General features: G+C 38.5%; 1 long non-coding RNA gene across 1 annotated transcript in view; it reads left to right on the forward strand.

Annotated features, from left to right (window-relative positions):
* LOC136012566 (uncharacterized) overlaps positions 1 to 14,594 on the forward strand; it is a 38,299-nt gene extending 23,705 nt beyond the window's left edge. The window contains exon 3 of the long non-coding RNA XR_010611822.1: positions 14,482 to 14,594. This is a non-coding gene — a long non-coding RNA (uncharacterized LOC136012566). The remainder of the gene's footprint in view (positions 1 to 14,481) is intronic.
* Positions 14,595 to 14,813: the final 219 nt, after the last annotated feature.

A 14,813-nucleotide genomic window follows, 5' to 3' on the forward strand; every position in this document is an offset into this window, starting at 1 on the left:
CAGGAGCAAAATTTAATTTTCAAAAGCCCACAGAAAGAAAACAACAAAACCAACCAACCAACCAACCAAACCCCAAAATATAAAAATTCAGAAAATATCTTTCTAACCATCACATGCAAGTGTCATTAGTGTTTGGTTGTATGAGGACTCTTTCTGTTTGGCTCCAGAGTCACTTTAAACATATTAGCTGAAATCCAGTGCAGTTCTTCATGGACTTCTTGGCTGCAGAAACAATCCTCTCAGCTACATTCTGTTAGTGCCTGGTTCCAGGCAGTGGAAATCATCCTCCCCTTCCCTCTTCTGTGCAAACTACCAGTGGTTTCAACTACTTGGTCCAACTCAGCATTAAAAATCATCAGTTACCACTCTTACAGTAGAGACAGCAACACTTCCATATTGCCACTATCATAGAATCATAGAATCATGGAACACCAGGTTGGAAGGGACCTTAAGGATCATCTGGTCCAACCTTTCTCAGCAAAAGCACAGTCTAGGTGTCATGGCCCAGCATCTTTTTATTGATCTATAAGACTGACACCCTCCAACTACAGATACTAAAAAAGAAAATAGTAATTCTCTGCACAATACACTGGATAGAGAATCATGCTGCAGTTAATCATGTTTCTGAAAGTCATGCAACATGGTGAAATGGAAACCTCAATTTCTTATGGCCAAAACAAAGTGTAACTATAGCATAAAGATTTTTTCATCATACTAAAGCAGGCATTTGTGGGGAAAAAACCCCAAACCAATCCAACAAAAACCCAAACCCACAGCAAATCAAACCCCGCACCTTTAGAAGTTTAAAAGATGCATTCCCAGCCAATTAGAACCATGGTTTACTGCCCTCCCAGAACTCCCTCCTCCATCAAGGAAAAAAAAAACCAAAACCAACAAAAAACCTACTTTGTTCTCTATATGAAAACAAAATTATTAACCACCATCTCAGAACTGTAACACTTCAGAGTGCAGCACAAACCTTACATACAGCCATAAGAACATTATGGCTTGGTAACATTCATCAGCATAAGCTAGTGTGTCCCACCAAGAAAAACAAAAATTGTCCTCAAAGACCTTAGCTTTTAAAACACAGCAGAATAAATAACTGAGCAAAAAATGTATTTTATGATACTGAGGTGTATTTTATGATACTGAGGTGTATTTTATGATACTGAGGTGTCTGGCCCTTTTAACAAAAGACAGGCATAGAAGCAATTCAAAGGCAACATTTGTTTGCTTGTAGCTTTGCACCATACAGTACAGACAAAAACTCAAAAAGGCACGTAGTGTTCAGAGTAGGATTTCTGATCAAACGTCAAAATGTACATCCTAATATTTAATTTTAAAAGTTATACAGAAACCACAATTAGCAGATGTTATATTCATAATGCTACCCAATGAATAAAGCCGAAACTACACTGATAAGCTGAAAACCTATGAACACATTAAATGCCATGAGTTTTTCAGTGCTTTGCATCTCCTAAGACGACAAACTAAACTATTTACTTAATTTTACACTGGGACAGAGTAAGAGAGAAATAGTCACCTGGTCAGTCCACAGTTTAGGTGGATGAAAGAAGTACAATAGCAGTAAATTCAAGGTCTGGTGCTAAATCAGCTTAGTTTAGCTTAGTGATAGACATATTAGACGTACTATCTTGGCTAGTTTTTGCTGAAAAGCTAAAAATGTAGAAAGCTGTTAAAAAAAATGACAGCAAGAATTTAACGTCTGAGATTCTGACAATTCATCAGTGGCATATAAGCCTTTGAATGTCTACATATTCACATTAAAAGAGTCAGAACTAATTTTCATTCTAAATTATATGAACAATTTGCAAGCGAAAAAAAGGTTGAAAGCAATTGCTAGCATTCAAGCTGATTGCCATGCTTTTTTTCATCTTTTGTCATCTTTTGTCATCTTTTTTTCATAAGCATGTAATGCGTGTATCTTTGTACTAAACAAAATCAGTTCCAGACTCATTCCTTAAGTCAAGTGCTTAGGGAAATGCAATGCAAATGAAGCAAAAGATATTGTAGTTCTATTTAATGTATTATTTTTCTTCAACCTGCTGTAAAGAGATTTCTTACAATGTAGTCAACGGAAAAACTCTGCAGAGCAACATACTGCTTAGCAGGTTTTAAATGTTCTCTTCTTAGTGGGCATGATGAAGTTGATGGAGGGTGTGAGGCCCTGGTGTGGCTTTGGGGAACAGTGAGACCTTGGTGGGACTTCAGGGCAATGAAAGGTTGCTTCAGTCAACATTGATATTGGCGAGAACTGATCTTTCCTTGCTCCCAGACATGATGTGGGATTTGGTTTTCAGTATATCTTTTTATGTTTCTGGTACATTTATCAGATGCTGCTGATAGTTTGTAATGTTCTCAACAGCTTCCTTGTCACCATAAAAGCGGTACTTTATTTTAGTAGGTAGGGTAGGGAGATACAGAGTAGAAGTGAGTCTGAAAAATATTAATTTTAACATGAGTACACCAGATCATGAGAACAAGTTACAGTCAGGATGCAGTTTAGGGGTCTCCTTCCTCTTACCTTTGAGCTGGTAATTACCAGTCCTTTGAAAAGAACCAGAAGGTGGCTACAGAAGTGTTTATTTAACCTTCTTGAGTCAGTGTAAGACTTGAAATATTTTCCTGGATTTCCTAACAAAATTCAGGGATTTCATTGACAGAATATACATTTTAGTTTGCTTTGCAAAATCAGCATACAATGGCAGAATTTTATCAAAAGTAATGCCAGCTTCTTATTCTACCTTCTACCAAGAATATGTATCACAGCAAAGCAGAGGAAACACATAAGTAATGCAGACAAAAATGCACTCAAAGAGTTAATACAGACAGTTTCATTGTAGTCAGTAGTGGATATGCAGAAATGGGCTTGAGAGAGCTATTTTGTGGGAGTATTGCAGGGACAGCTCTGTTATTGACTGCAGCTCTCATAGAACAAAACATTATAAGGCATTTGTAAGCCATGACTGTCTCTTTAGGTGGTTTAGTTGTGTTAAAGGCTGGATTATGGAAACATCCTTATGTTCTTTGATGAATTAAAAAAAGATTTGCTGCCTTGGACAACAGGAAGTCATGCAGTCCAATACTAAGTAACATCTGCTATATACTTTTATGCCACTTGCAGACTGTAAAACACGTAGTGGGTATCTGTTGAAAAGGAGGCAGATTTCAGGATCCAAAAAATATAACAGGTAGCAGATGTTTTGGTCAGATGGTAAACTAAAACATACATTTTGTTACTGGTGTCTGAGACAGCAAACAGGACCAGAATTTATGACTTAATGAACTTTTTATGCACTAATTTGCTTAAAAACCTCCTCAGGATGCAAAGCAATATTACAAATGAATTTCATGTTCCTACAATCAAGTAATTCTGGTTTTGGTGCTTGTGAATGGATCCTCAGTTTTAACTTGACTGACCCAAGTACTTCTGTCAGATTTCCAGATTTTCTATGTATCCAGCAAATTAATTAAAATTGGGCAGTTGCAGATGGCTTGTATGGTTTTAATATGCGTGTTGTGTTTTTATCAGCATCTTCTGCTGTGTCTAGTATTTCAGTAGGGAAATGGGAACATACCCTGGTGGAATGCTTTTCATATCGCTAGGATATTTTTACTTCTTCTCATTAAATTATGACACTCCTTGTAGCAGTCTGGTAGAACTTAATTTGACCATTCTAATTTAAGCCGTTTGTCTTTGGTTGACAAAGCAGTTGTAGAAAGCCATGAATATGTTCTGCCAGGGTTCTCTGAAATTTCAGAGAAGCAGGAACCTGAGTATTACACAGCAAAGCTGTTAGAGAAGGCAGATGGCTTCAATTGTTTCTCAGGCGCTGTCACTGCTCATGAAGGCCCCCAAACGGATAGCCTCGGTACTTTCAGCACTGCTGTAGGAGAGAGAGGTTGCTATGCCGCCCATGAAGTGACTACTGGCTGATGGGGCACACTGAGGCTGTCAAAATATCCCGGATCCATGAAAAACTTAAAGAGTGGTTATAGCTTCCTGCTATACAGTTTGCAAAGTACCTCTACTGGCAATCTATGACTATAAGGGGTAGAAGATCCCAGAGCTGAAAGAAAATGTGGGTGTTCACATAGAGCAACCATTGCTAATTTATCCTTTTATGATTCATGAAACATAATTTTGTTGATAAGTGTCGCAGCACCCTTAAAACATGATTCCCTTGCCACACGTTACCCCGTGTGGTGTTTGTGTGTCACTGCCACTTTATATTAATTGGTGCGCACAAGTTCTTCACCCTTGGCAGCAGGGAATCTGATCTCTCCTAGCTTCCCTACAGTACATTCAGAACTCCTTAACTTAAACTGTCTTACACAGTCATATCTTCTTTCTTAACTTAGAAACAGAGAATGAAGCAGATTTTTTTATTACTATTATTTTTTTATTCCAAGATCTGCTATTTATTAATCTGAACTGGATGAGGCAAAATCACCTTTTTATATTTTTGTAATCCCAATAGGCTTGATTAATGTATTTCCACATGTCAGATTCCTCAACTGGCAGGGTACATAGAATTTTCAAAAATAAACATAAAGAATTGCTTATCAGAGCCCTGCAGGTTGATCTCTACCCTTCCCCATGGTAACACTTTTTCAGAACAGTAGCAGCCAGGAGAGTAGATAATGGGGCACTTCTGAACCTGACAATTAGATGCTGTCTGCCATGACTAAAAAGAAAAAATCTTATGGTGGAAGGGTATGAAGAAAACAGAATGAAGTTAAGTTTTGTTTGTATTTATAAAAAGAGGCAGATGGAAATCAGCGCTAACAAGAGAGAGAGATGTGCACTTGAAGTCAGGGAGATGGATAACCAAACATACCAACCAATGCAATTGCTTGGAAAGTGTAATGCAGAATTCTTCACTCATTTAACAGGTAGAAATTTTGTACTGCAGTGCCTGTACTGCCATTTCCTTTTTACAGTGGCAATATTTACAAATAACAATCTGAAATGAACAGATGACTTTTTTTCCAGACAGCAAAAAAAAAAAAAAAAAATGTTTATGGGTAATTATATGATGCAAATGAATAAGAGTTTTTTTGCAAAAAAAAAAAAAACAAACAAACAAACAAAAAAACCCACCATAAATTGGCAGGGTTTCTTTTTACTTTTTTCACTTCTTTAAATTGTCATGTGTATGTACCTATTAATGAATCAGCTGATACAGGGGAGGGGAGAGGAGAGAGGAGAAAGGTTAAAGACCACATTTTTTTTAATGCAAACAGTTCTTTGACTTTTCTATCAAATCAGGGATGTTTTGTGCTTATGGAATAAAAAGATGAATGAATTTCCTCAAAAATTTCTCAATAGTGCTTGCTGATGCTAAGCAACAATATGCCTTTTCTGATTGACAGCTACAGCACTCTAACTCTGTCTCTTATAATACAAACATCACACTGAATCTTTCACGAATAGATGTAGTCTCCTTCCCTTTATTAGCTTTCTTGTCCCATATTGCGCAGCCAAGATAGGCATCATTCCTGTCCTTTAGAAAGAAGTAGATTAGTCCATTTCCTCATGGGGGTTTGCAAAGTCCTTCAATAGACGTGACTGGAAGAGGAAGAGGCTGAAGATGGTGGCCTAAGGGAATAAACTGCTGACTTGATAAATCTTTGGGTCTTAAGAGGTCATCTCTTGATGTCTGAAAGAAAGATTGACTTGCCAGCAAATATGAGCACTCGTCTTTACAGCTTTGTGAGGGTTTTTTAAGTAATATAGAAAACATTTGTATATGAGATACTTAGAAAATTTCTACAACTGCAGAAGCAGTGTTTTCCTTTCTTATGTCATATGCAATTCTTATAGCTTTATTTATTCTGTTTTATACTGTGCATGTTGCCCATGAGATGTGCAGGGAATTTTAATGAGTTTTTACACTAACAAATGCAACATGAAAAAAAACTGAAATTCTGTGAACTTTTGTTACATGTGACACCTCATAAAGAGTGTAAGAGCAGTGAGCAACATATTGTTAATGAATATTCTGATATTTTATATCCATTGTCCAGAGATGCAGCTAGAAGCAGATTAAATCTAATTAATTTTCTTTTTCCTAGAGTATTTCATAATTTGTCAAGTTTTACTCTGTACAGGAGAAACTGCTTATTTTTGGCAGGAAACTGTCCACAAACATGTAGCTTTTATCACTGCTTACTACTGGTAGATTCTAAAAACTCATAGCCAGGCCCTTAGTTATGTAAACTAAGGAGATGCATCAGGAATCTACAGAACAATTTGTGTTTGAAAAAAAAATTACTTTATTTCATTGTATTTTATTTTTTGTAATTCTATTATATAAATAGGGGCTGCAGACAAAGTGTAATCTGCATATCTTTGGACTGTGATTTAAGAATAATTCACTTCCCAGGTACCCAGACCACCCTGTTGTGACACTGTCTGTGGATGGTTACGTGTCTGGGTTAGGACACAGGGTTTCAAAGGAGGTCTGCCTTAGTGGATGTCCTGTGCTCATTTTTGGCTGACACTGAATCTACTGGTAGATTATACTTTCTAGATATTTTTTGCTTCTGTAACTTGCTCTTGGCAAATTTTCTTCTGCTGATTTGTACCCAGAGTCCACAAAAGCATGGGGTACTTCTGGAGACTTTTGTGAAAACAGAAGGCTGTCTAGACTGTGGAAGGAATCTGAAAGTACTTTTGTTACCTGGGAGGAACAGCAAAGTGCTGCTTTTTCATGTGACATGCTCAAGCTCTCATAAATGGTAGGTGAGCAGGGAGTTAGATTCCTATGTAAATTCCAGACAATTTTTGGAGCTGATTTTGATTTTAATTTTATACTTGGGGAAAAATGCAGATGTTGCACATGTAAGCCATAGTCTTCTGGAATCATGACAGATCTATGAACAGAATCTGTGGCCTACCTCCAGTAAAAGATTTTTCTAAATTCTTTATTGTTAGGCTATTATATCATGAGTGGAATGGTGTTTTTAAATAACAGCTGTCAGGACAAGCAGTTGTATCCAGTTCTGGTTTTTTGTTTTGAAACATCTCTCTCCTGAGAGCTCTATAATCTAAGTCCAGATTGCTGCTGTCCTCCCCTGACAAGCTGGCAGAGAAGTATTGATCCATTGTGGGAAGATGTGATGAAGTGACAGCAGTGGGGACTTTTATTTGCTCATCTCAGAAAGTACCAGAAAGCAGTGTTAGCTAATCTCCCATGCTTAAGGAGAAGGAAGATGTGAATAGAACAATGGGAAGAATGTGCCTGATTATTGCTTCTATTACTGCTTAGGAAAGGGTGCACTGGCATTAAAGTTGACTTGCTGAGAGTAAAAGCAATACAATTTGTTGGTGTCTTATGATCATATGCAACAGGATTGAGCGAAGCACTTGGGGCCTAATCCAAACCAACTGCAAAAGACGTGCTTTGCCCAAAAGGTCCACAGGGTATCTTGCCCACCATTTGAAATAAGCCACAAAACATTGCAAACATTTAGGGAATATGTACACCATAGAAAACAAAAAAGGAGGAAAATAATCACAACTATAAACAGGAAGGTGCTGCTTTTCGTAATAGGAAAAGGTACAGGGTGACTAAAACGGAAGAAAGGGGGTGTTTGAGGGTATTAGCAAAATAAGCATTGAAAAAAACATTTGTTTCGACAAAACTTCTGGCAGAACACAGATTCATGCCATTGTTTTGCTTTTTTTTTTTTTTTAAGAAAAGAAGAATAGCAAAATTTATTTGTAATAGGAATGTATACGATTCATAAATGCAATCTGTATTTTTTGATCAATATTTCATTGTGTTCTGTATACACTGCCAAAGAAATCAAACCGGAATGATGTCTCTGAAAAACAAATTGTTAGGTTTAGGAGTATAGAGGTGTATGGAGAGAAAACAAAAAAATATCCATTTGTATTCAGCAGGTGTATTTGAATTCTGGTCCATACGCATAAAGAGCAATTGTTCTGATGCCTGGACATTGACTTTCACATTTTATTTTATGCTGTGTTATGCCATGCCCTGTTGGGTTCCAGTACGGCGATGCTCTGCTGGATTGCTGCATTCCGGCAGACTGTACCAAAGTCAGCCAGCTGACGACAAATTCTAGAAATGCAGCAAAAGTGAATAATATTAAATTGGAAAATAAGATTGATGACATGTTTATTTTTTGAAAAAGTATACCTACAAAATATTGCTGGCTGAAGGAGCACAGGTTGGGATCAGGACATAAAAGCAACAATATGTGTAGAGAGCCGTGCAGTTATTGTTCTGCTTTCTTTGTAGAAACATTTTTGGCTGTAAAATATCTTGCTGTCTCTTTCCTGAGGAACACTTCTGAAACACAAGGAGAGATATTTAACACCACTTGATATCGTTTCCTACACAAATCCATTTTACTAGGCAATATAAGGCATCTCATAAGCCATTACCAAATAGCAATATGCTCTCTGTGATAAGTGAAAATTATGGAAGTTTTGTGTGCCTAATCCTAGATGCATCCTTAGATATTAATTATACTTTATTTGTAGGCTAGTTGCCATCTTCATGACTCTAGCATTTAAGTTGCTGGAGTCTGGTCTTCATTGATCTTGGACAGATTTTTAAGAAAATTGAACTAAGGTGTTGTTCATATAGGCGCATAACAATAACAGAGGGAAAAAGAAAACAGATCATTCTCCAGTGACACTCTTGACTAGTCATCTCAGTTTTGCACCTCTGAAACTTAATCCCCTGTCGTGGTTTCAACCCAAACCACACAGCTTGTTCACTCACTGCCCCACTTCTTGCCCTCCCCCTGCTCCTGGAGGGACGGAGAGGAGAATCGAAAAGAATGCAACTCCCACGGGTTGAGATAAGAACAGTTTAGTAACTAAGGTATAACTCAAACCACTGCTGCTACCACCAATAATAATAATGCTAAAGGAAATAACAAGAGGAAAGAATACAACACCTCAACACCAGCCGACCGATAACTCGCCCCACTCCCCCCAGCCGAGCACCGACCGATACCTCATCCAACCCTGCAGTCCCAGCCCTTCCGGGTCACCCTCCGTTACCTCCTGGGCATGACGTGCTATGGTATGGAATACCTCTTTGGCTAGTTTGGGTCAGGTGTCCTGTCTCTGCTTCCTCCCGGCCTCCCCTCCTCCCTGGCAGAGCATGAGGCTCAGAAAGTCCTTGGCCAGACCAAACATTCGAGCAGCAACTGAAAACATCGGCGTTATCACCACTGTTCCAAGGCCAAAAGATCAAAACACAGCACTGTACTAGCTCCTAAGAAGGAGAAAACTGACTGCTGCTGCTCAAACCAGGACATCTCCATATCTAACATTTCTCAGCTGTGTTATAATTTTTTTGGTAGTGGAGTAGCTGTGCCATAAAAAACGGCTCAGTAAGATTGCATTAGGTAGCTACATAAACTACTAGTAACTACTGTTACTACAATATACTAGGAATATGCTCAAACTGAAGAATGTAATTTGAAATTTATAGTCTCGATTAAACAAAGCATGATTAGTCATCCACTTGCCTGCTGACCTCCTAATGACTGTGCTGCTATCATTGTGGACAGTCACTCCCTTCCTTGCAGCCTCTGACTTTGACAAGAAAATGTTTTCCTTGTTGGCAGCATGGATACTTTTAATTGACACACACAGGAGGAAAAATATTGCAACAATAGAAGAGGAGAGGAAAGGAAAGGAAATGAAAGGCTGCATAAAAGTGCAGCAACAATGAAACAAATAGCAGTGTCTACACTAGACTAATAGTAGTCTAATAATTCTGATCACTGATTTCTTAACATCGATTCATACTGAAGAATAAGCAGTAAATCCTTACAATAATTTGCAGTTGGTGTGATTTATGACGCACTAAAAAAAAAAAAAAGGCCATTAAGTTGTTCTCTTTTTTTTTTAATCCAAATCTTTGCTTAGTTTTCCAGACAGAAGGAAAGTGCAATGTCAGTTTAAAAAAGCCTAAAACAAGAAGTGAGAAAGCGACAAAAAATAGTAGCAGTATTCAGTGTGCTCAGCTGAAGAATGGTTTTGTACATATGTCTACTTTACATCCTCCATTTGAAAAGTAAGAGAATTTAATTGTGTTCCTTCTGTGGAAAGCATATGAAAAATGTATTTTAAGGGAGACCTATAGGAAGCTCTATTTTAATGCTGTTAAAACTTTAACTTTCTATGAAACAGCCTGGACTGTTGATTTTGAAATTTGCATTAAGGAAGTGCAGCATTTTCTGAGAAAACTGGCCTCAAAGTAGGAAAAAATTGATTCTGTAACGATGGCCTTTTACTCCTACTATGTTTCTGTGGTACTAAGTGGTTGATGTAGGTATAACCATTCAGTCTGATGCTGCTGCAGCAGAATGAAATTTGATCAATATATCATTATTGATCAGTTTCTTTCTGATTGGCTTAGCAAATCTGTGTGTTATTTCTAGCCTCACACAGCCAATCTAGCCCATCCAGAGTTAATCTAAATAAATATTGTGTCTACTGACAGACAAGGTTAAAAAACAAGTAGATTACATAAAATCGAGCAGAGCAATACCATATTCATATATGCATATATCAAAGCATTTAATATGTCATTAAAATCAGGATGAAATAAAAATCACACTTAAATCTAGACATGAAATAAAAGTACTTTGCTTAGTCACAGTCAAAGTAGTCCAACAACCTCTCTGTTCAGCTCAATCTATGCAAAACCTGTAAAAATCACAGAATCACAGAATCACAGAATCCCAAGGGTTGGAAGGGACCTAAAAAGATCATCTAGTCCAACCCCCCTGCAAGAGCAGGGTAACCTACAGTACATCACGCAGGAACTTGTCCAGGCGGGCCTTGAATATCTCCAGTGTAGGAGACTCCACAACCCCCCTGGGCAACCTGTTCCAGTGCTCTGTCACTCTTACAGTAAAGAAGTTCTTCCTGATGTTAACGTGGAACTTCCTATGTTCCAGTTTACACCCATTGCCCCTTGTCCTATCACTGGATATCACTGAAAAAAGCCTAGCTCCATCATCCTGACACCTACCCTTCACATATTTGTAAACATTGATGAGGTCACCCCTCAGTCTCCTCTTTTGCAAGCTAAAGAGACCCAGCTCCCTCAGCCTCTCCTCATAAGGGAGATGTTCCACTCCCTTAATCATCTTTGTGGCTCTGCGCTGGACTCCTTCAAGCAATTCCCTGTCCTTCTTGAACAGAGGGGCCCAGAACTGGACGCAATATTCCAGATGCGGCCTCACCAAGGCTGAGTAGAGGGGGAGGAGAACCTCTCTTGACCTACTAACCACTCCCTTTCTAATGCACCCTAAGATGCCATTTGCCTTCTTGGCCACAAGAGCACATTGCTGGCTCATGGTCATCCTCCTATCCACCAGGACCCCCAGGTCCCTTTCCCCTTCACTACTTTCCAGCAGGTCAACCCCCAACCTGTACTGGTACATGGGGTTGTTCTTCCCCAGATGCAAGACTCTACACTTGCCCTTGTTAAATTTCATCAAGTTTCTCCCCGCCCAACTCTCCAGCCTGTCCAGGTCTCGCTGAATGGCAGCACAGTCCTCTGGTGTGTCAGCCACTCCTCCCAGTTTTGTGTCATCAGCAAACTTGCTGAGGGTGCACTCAGTTCCCTCATCCAGGTCATTGATGAAAATATTAAACAGCACCGGTCCCAGCACCGACCCCTGAGGAACTCCACTAGTCACAGAGGAACTCCACTAGTCACAAAATTACTGCTTCTAGGAAACACACACTATAAACTCAACTATTTCAGAATTTTCAATTGAATTCATAAAGGTGCTTTATTAATAAAACCCTTAAAATAGAAATATTTTACAGCATCATAAAACATTCATGTTGCAACCTGTGCATTTAGCGCAATCCAATGAAATGCTTTTAGACCCATGCTTTAGCTACTTCTGATGTATTCTTTAAATGCTTTGTGAATCACATTCAATAAATGTTTGTGATTCTGTGACAGACTTCTCAGTTACTTCAGAAGCTTTATTTGGCTCCTGTGCATGAAGCACTCTGTTAAGTTCTCTTCCCCCAGGTTTAGTAAAATGGTTTTTAATACCCAGTTAATCAAGATGCTAACCAGCAAATCATGATAACCTCATCATCTCAGAGTGCTTTTAACATCCAATTTCAAATCTCTAGTGGTTAATGTGCTGAAAATATAGTTATTTTATCAATTGAGTGTCTTTTCCAGCCTGGTTTCTGTGTGGAAATACATCTGAGTAAGAAACTGTGTCACAGCACAACTCTTTTCTTTGGTTCTTTTTAGCATATATCTAGCAGCATAGAAATGCATGGGAGGAAGGGTCAAGTAACATTTGTGTAGCTAAACCTAAGAAGTCAGATTATGCTTCCAGTACTCAGGTATCATGTGTTTGAACTAACATAATTACAATGTTATCCCATTATGTCAACAAAAAGAGATGTCTGGAGCTGATTATCTTGATACTCCGTTATTACCCTCCTTCACCTCACTTACTTTTCCTCAGGAAACTGTTTTAAAGAGAAGTAAATTGATTATCTATTATTTATGTGCATACATCTTAGATTTTAGGCAATGTACACTGATTTTCTGTTAGAAATTATTTCAGAATAAGAACAGAGTTAAAGGCCTTGCCCTAAGGACTGATTCTTTTGCCTTCACTCACAGCTGAGAATTGGTCTGTGTAAAGAAGATTATAGGAAAAAAAGATTCTTTAGATCAATTCCAAAAAGCAATTTATAGCCTCTTTGAGAGAGCTTGTTCTCTTGGACACAGACATGATAACCTGCTGAGACACTCCAACCATTCTGTGTTCAGAAAGGGCAATGAAGCCAAGATTATGCTTCATTATATGCACCAGAAACTTCCCAGCACCCGTTTTTCCCGCTCAGATGGGTAACTGCTCTTGCAAACCTGATGATCTCATTCACACACATATTTCAGAAAGATAAAATCATTGAAATGATCAGTGTTCGGTAGTCAATATTCAAAAATTATACGTGACAAGTAGCAATGTGAAGGAACAAAGCTACTGTTTCCCCTGAAAATGGGTTCTTCTCCCAGATTATTCTTTGTCTCCAAATCATCCCAACAGCATTTCATCTCATCTTCCTCCTGATGAGTGTTAGTTTCGTTAGCCTATTAACTGACTCGTTTTGTAAAACATAAGTGATTTTACTGTCTCATGTGTGGTTTGCCTTCTGGGGCCAGATGTTCTCCCAGGCTGAGAAGCCTCACTGGCCTGAGCAAATGTGGCCAGACATCACCTGAAGCTACTTTCAACTTTCCGTTATATGCTATCACGACATGAGAGAGCTCACCCAATGTTGCTTCTCCTCCTGCTAGTTTACCATCATGTGTTAAGAGAAAGGTAAAATATGTAGTCCTACCCGCTATTTAGTCTATGGCTTTTCTGGATTCTCTAGGTTGTTAATATAAATTCTCCCGCTCTCCCGCTCTCCCTCCCTCTCTCTCTTTTAAATTTAGGGATCCATCTGCCTCTGTGAGTGACAAGAATAAAAGAGAGTAAACCTCACTATAAATCAAGTTGATAATACCATAAAATATGGTTCAAGAAAAACGAGCTCTAGCTTGCAGAAAAGAGAGGTGCATCTATAAGAAAATTTTCCACCCAGCTGAATGCAGGTAAATCTCAGGAAATTATGAAAACCCTGGGATACATCTGTGTTTTGTGAACCAGCATAAATGGCAGTCAGCCTGTGCCCATCTATTGCCTGCTCATTACTGGGTGTGAGGGTGAAAGGAGGTTGCAACTTTCTAATCTTATCTTACCAGTCTCAAGAATTTTGAAGTCAGGTCTTGAACAGTATAACCTAATGAGACTGCTCTGAAAACTCCAATTATTCTTATAATTTTCTTTCTGACTCCTGAATTTTCAGGCTATATCCAACTCATTTTTAAAAAAGGAAAAGCACTTTTGCTAGTTACAAACTTGTGAATCTTTATGAATAAAGGTATTATTATTATCATACACAGGGGTGTAAAACACTCCTGTGAGATTCACATTTAAACCAGAGAAGGTTCTTCCATTATCTGTTATATACAACTGAGAGGAATATATATCAGCCACAGCAAAATCAAAAAGCTGACCAAGTGAATTTAGAGCTAAACAGCTTTTCACCAGCCAAGCAGAAATGAGAATTCCCCAAGGCACCATTGAGAACACAAGTGGCCACCAGTTGCCAGGCAGCAGTATCTTGGAGATCACAGTTTCCCATGCAGTATTACCTTCTTTGTTCATACAGAATGTCTGCTGGAACCTCTTAGAGTCCTAAGCATGAATTGTGGGATTAGGATCTATTATGATTGTCATCTATGATAAGCTAGTCACATTTTATATTGCACCACGTTTTTGAACATTCTTGGATATTCCGAGTTATTCCCTGGGAGCTGCTTAATATTATGTATTTCTTTTGTTTTATCTCTTCCTCTTCAGCAGTTGTTCCTTACCAAATGTAAAAGCACAGATGAAAGCAACAACAGAACCATGAAGTTTGCACCTTTTAAGAGAGTTACATCTGGAGGCAGATGGACTCTGTCAATTGCTCCTATCCCATATACAAGAAACTTCTTTGACGCTGGACATCTTGCAAAATGGCGCAACTCTGTGAGCTGCTCTTTAAATTGCAATTTACAGAAGTAATGGTTAATCAGAACAAAGTAGAAGTAATGAAGCTAAAAGAGCCAGGGAGCTGGGCTGGATTTAGACTGGGTGATTTTGCTTGCCACCAGGCATTGCTACAGGTGATCAGCAAGAACAATAATGCC

Source organism: Lathamus discolor, chromosome 4, assembly GCF_037157495.1.
Source record: "Lathamus discolor isolate bLatDis1 chromosome 4, bLatDis1.hap1, whole genome shotgun sequence".
In the NCBI taxonomy this organism is placed as follows: Eukaryota; Metazoa; Chordata; class Aves; order Psittaciformes; family Psittacidae; genus Lathamus; species Lathamus discolor.